This window comes from Rhinopithecus roxellana, chromosome 14 (genome assembly GCF_007565055.1).
Source record: "Rhinopithecus roxellana isolate Shanxi Qingling chromosome 14, ASM756505v1, whole genome shotgun sequence".
NCBI classification, from domain to species: Eukaryota; Metazoa; Chordata; class Mammalia; order Primates; family Cercopithecidae; genus Rhinopithecus; species Rhinopithecus roxellana.
In genome coordinates, this window is record NC_044562.1 from 112865001 (window position 1) to 112870400 (window position 5400).

Genomic DNA, 5400 nt, shown 5'->3' on the forward strand with positions numbered 1-5400 from the left:
TGGGGGAAGCAGCAGCTCAATGGTTTTTCTTCCAAAGAAATTTGGCCTAGTGTCATGAAAGGAAAGGAACTAGCTAGATGGATTGTTGGTTTATGGAAACCTAAATGCAGGTAGGATCCTTCTGATACAGTCTTACTGGGTCAATTCTTCTGTTTCTTCAACGTTTAAGGTCAGGAATCTTTTTCCATTGGGAAGTCTTCCTTGCCTACAAACATTAGCTAAATTAGATGCCTCTGGACTCCTATGCCGTCCTTTAATTGCACTTAATATGTATTTCGTATGTTTTATGATTCTGCCTCCTCCTTTATTCCATGAGTTCAATAAAAAGAGAAACTGCAATGTTTATCATCCAACTAATTTAGTTTTTGACATCTACATACTAAGTAAATAAACCCAGGTAAAATATATTTGATCAGAGGACTAATTAGCTTGACATAAAAACTTGAATATGGTCTTTTGCCCTAAAAAAAATCTTTTAAAAATACCTCCCCAAATTTCCCCCAAATCGGCATCTACTCCGCCAGAGAATTATAATATTTTTTCTTCCGCTTTTATAAAATAACCCAGTCAACAGCCAAGACCGACCCCGCCTGCGGCCCTGCAGCAGCTGCAAGGAGGAACCAGGAGACCGAGGCCTTCCTGCCGCCAGAACCGGAGACTGGCACCCTGGCTCCCTGCCGGCGGCCAACCGACCTCACTCTGTGGCCGGTAAGTCATTTCCGATTTGGCTGATTTTTGTCCCTCGGCGCATGCCCTTGCTCCCCGCCCCCGGCTCCAAGACCCCCGGCCCCGCACTCGCTCTCCTCCTCTCACGAAAGGGTGGCGGCCTGTGGCCCTGCGGACAGTCGTGCTACGATGAACCCCAGCGCCCCCAGCTACCCCATTGCCTCACTGTACGTGGGAGACCTGCACCCAGATGTGACTGAAGCGATGCTACAAGAGAAGTTCAGCTCAACCGGTCCACCCTCACCATCCGGGTCTTCAGAGACCAGATCACCTGCTGCTTCCTGGTCTACGTGTAGGTGAACTTCCTGCAGCCAGCGGACGCGGAGCGTGCTCTGGCCGCCATGAACTTTGATGTTATAAAGGGCAAGCCAGTATGAGTCCTGTGGTCTCATCGTGATCCATCACTGCTCAGAAGTGGAGTGGGGAACGTATTCGTTAAAAATCAGGACAAATCCATTGAGAAGGCACTGTGTGATGCATTTTCTGCTTTTCGTAACTCCCTTTCGTGTAAGGTAGTTTGTGAAAAAAGTGGTTCCAAGGGCTGTGGATCTGTACACTTTGAAACACAGGAAGCAGCTGAAGGAGCTATTGAAAAAAAATGAATGGGATGCGACTGAATGGTCTCAACGTATTTGTTGGACGGTTTAGGTCTCCTAAAGAAAAGAGCAGCAGAACTTGGAGCTAGGGCAAAAGAGTTCAAAGTTGGACCGACCTTAAGTGTGAAAGTAATGACTGATGAAGGTGGAAAATCCAAAGGAGTTGGATTTGTAAGCTTTGAAAGGCATGAAGATCCACAGACAGCTATGGATGAGATGAATGGAAAGGAGTTCAGTGGAAATCAAATATATATTGTTCAAGCTCAGAAAAAAGTGGAAGGGCAGACAGAACTTAAGTGCAAATTTGGACAGATGAAGCAAGATAGAATCACCAGATACCAGGGTGCTAATGTTTATGTGAAAGATGTTGATGACAGTATTGATGATGAACGTCTCCAGAAAGAGTTTTCTCCATTTGGTATAATCACTAGTGCAAATGTTACGATGGAGGGTGGTTGCAGCAAAGGGTTTCGCTTTGTATGTTTCTCCTCTCCAGAAAAAGTAGCTAAAGCAGTTACAGCAATGAATGGTAAAATTGTGGCCAGCAAGCCATTGTATGTAGCTTTAGTTCACCGCAAAGAAGAGCACCTGGCTCACCTCACCAACCAATATGTGTAGAAGATGGCAAGTGTACGAGCTGTGCGCCACCCTGTAATCAACCCCTACCAACCAGCACCTTCTTCATGTTACTTCATGGCAGCTGTCTCACAGACCCAGAACCATGCTGCATACTATCCTCCTGGCCAGATTGCTCAACTAAGACCAAGTCCTCCCTGGGCTGCTCAGAGTGTCAGACCTTATCCATTCCAAAATATGACCTGTGCTATCCGTTCAGCTGCTCCTAACCACCACTCTGAGACCAGCTTCTTCACAGGCTCTACCAGTCATGTCTACACAGTGTGTTGCTAACTCATCAATACAGACAATGGGTCCATGTCCTGTAGCTGCTACTGCTGGCTCCACTCCTGCTGTCCACATCATTCTACAGTACAAATATGCTGCAGGAATTCACAGTCCTCAACAACATCTTAATATACATCCACAGGTTACCAGGCAGCAGCTTGCTGTTCATGTCCAAGGTGAAAAACTTTTTACTGCTTTCATGTTGGCATTTGCCCCTCTTCAGCAGCGGAAATAGATACTTCTGTTTGTATCTGGTGAACGACTGTTTCCTCTTATTCAAGCCACGCACACTACTCTTGCTGGTAAAATCACTGGCATGTTAGTGGAGCTTGATAATTCAAAACTTCTTCATATGCTTGAGTCTCCGGAGTCTCTGAAGCTGTAGTTGTACTACAAGCCTACCGTGCGAAAGAGGCTCCTGAAAGCAGTTAACAGTGCTACTGGTGTACCAACTGCTTAAAATTGATCAGGGACCACGGGGTGGGGGGGGGGGGGGGGGGGGGGAGGAAGCAAAACCCAAAAAACTTGTGTTTCAACAAAGAAAACTAAACATCAAAAAACTAAAATATGATGGAAAAAATTGCAAAACATAAACAAGGAAAACAAACTGTGAACCTTATGTACTGAGGAAATACCAACTCTAGCAAACTTACTAGTCCTAGGTTACTTATTGATTTGAAAATAACAAACAAAACACAAAAATATAGGAAAATGTAAAAACAAGCCAGGCATGGTGGCTCATGCATGTAATTCCAGCACTTTGGGAGGCTGGAGTGGATCACCTGAGGTCAGGAATTCGAGACCAGCCTGGCCAATGTAGTGAAACCCCATCTCTACTAAAAATGCAAAAAATTAGCTGGGCATGCTGGCGGGCACATGTAATCTGAGCTACTAGAGAGACTGAGGCAGGAGAATTGCTTGAACCTGGGAGGCAGAGGTTGCAGTGAGCCAAGATCATGCCACTGCACTTCAGCCTGGGTAACGAGCAAAAAACTCCATCTCAAAATTAAAATTAAAATTAAAAACAAATTAATGTTTTATAGACCCTGGGAAAAAGAATTTTCAGCAAAGTATGAAAATTTAAAGCATTTATTTAATTTTGTAACTCTTAACTGTGGAATAGCTCAGAATGTCAGTTATGTTTTACATAACAGAATTGATAACTAAGCAAGGAAATGTAACTTGGATTATGAAATTCTTGGTTTAATAAAAATTCCTTAAATGGTTAAAAAAATGGATAGGCTCAAAAACATAAGGTGATTATGCAGTGTATGTACACATAAAAGGAGGATGTGGCCGGGCATGGTGGCTCACACCTGTAATCCCAGCACTCTGAGAGGCTGAGGTGGGCAGATCATGAAGTCAGGAGTTCAAGACTAGCTTGGCCAGCATAGTGAAATCACATCTCTACTAAAAATGCAAAAAATTAGCCGTGCATGGTGGTGGATTCTTGTAATCCCAGCTACTCGGGAGGCTGAGCCAGCTACCCAGGAGGTGGAGGTTTCAGTGAGCCGAGATCATGCCATTGCACTCCAGCCTGGGTGACAGTGCAAGACTCTGTCTCAAAAACAAACAACAACAAAAACGGAGATGTGTAGGTATTAATACTAATATATGAATCAATTAGTCAATTTGTTTCCAAAGTAATTGCTTATTTTACCTAATTCAACCATTTTATTTTTCAAACCTTAATGGGAGTATAAACACAATCTGACTCTCAAACAGGTTACATCTAAACTCTCTACACCTTTATCTAGCAATTGTTATGTTGGATAGCTTTCTTCACTGTTACATCACAGCTATGATTTTGTAAAGCATTTATTTTTATAGCATTGGGATTTGTAGCTATTAGGATATCAAAGCTATAGGAATATTTCAAATATTCCAAATATAAAAACAAATTTGATTTCAGAGGGAGACTTTACACTAAAGACTTTACACTTAGACTATTATATGCCTGAAAATAAGGCATATAATAAAGAGCCTGGTAGACCGTGTACGCTGACAATATCACTGAAAATGGCTATAAAATCTGATGGAAACACTGAAGAATTACCTTTGAGGAGGATGCAGAATCCGTTTTCTTTGACCCTGAAGATGTGTCAAAACATTTGTAATATCCACAATAAAAAGTCAACGGCATGACTCGGAGATTTCTTGGGCCTGAAATAAAATATTCATTTTAGTGATTTTTCTTATTTAATGTGGTGAGGTGAAAAATTGATATACTCTATCCATTTTTCTTTAGGTATCCCTATTAATGTCCACTTCTAAACTTTCAAAAAGCGTAACTAAACAATGCAAAAAATATTTGTGATTGCCAGAGTAGCACAAGGGAAAGCAAAGACCTCTCAGCCATGAAAGAAGGAAACAAATGGCTTAATTTTTTCAATGCTTAAAAGGAATCCATCTCAACCATGTCAGTAGTCCATCTGATTTGATTTTCTTCCAATGTAAGCTAAAGTACAGGTTATTCTCACACCTCAATAAGGATGTAAGGTATTTGAAGACGAGCCCTGTAAGATTAAAATGTCAATAATATATTTATATATTGCAGTAAGATGCAGCCTTTTGCAGTCTGATATTTCAATTAGGAAAATGGAATATGCTACTCTGGTTTTTTGAACTTCTTTTCAAGTTTTTAAGAGATTATTGTTCTAGCCTAGCAGTTATTATTACTCAAAACATACTTTTTTGTTTCTATGATGTATTTATTCCATTAATATTTACTAAGTATTAAGTATGTATTATCAAAAATGATGCATTCTTTAACCTTTCTTGGAAATCAATATGTGGAAAGATAGGCTGGTAGAACTGTTACTAAAATATGTAGGCAATTAATTCCTCATAGAGATAAAATATCTTCCAACAATTAGTAGATGTTATATCCCATTACCAATCTTATTCCATTATGACAGTCAAAAATTTGTTTCCTAGTCAAAAAAGCACTTCATTTATTCTGTGTGTTTCAAAGACTTTGGTAGTTGTCTCCTTGTAATATTTCAGCTTTTAAGCTGCTTCCTTGCCTCACTGAGCTCACATAAGATACATCTGAAAGCTTTAGTACAAATTTACTTCGAATAAAGTCTTCAATTCATTTTCATGGCACCAAAAAGACAGCTTTAATAACTGCAATGACAAATAAACTGGAAATCATTCCAGGCCTTTTCACTTA

The 5400-nt window shown here is 40.7% G+C and overlaps 1 pseudogene; it reads left to right on the forward strand.

The window, feature by feature from the left end:
* Positions 1 to 855: 855 nt before the first annotated feature.
* On the forward strand, positions 856 to 2685 carry LOC104672446 (annotated as a pseudogene).
* The last annotated feature ends 2715 nt before the right edge of the window (positions 2686 to 5400 follow it).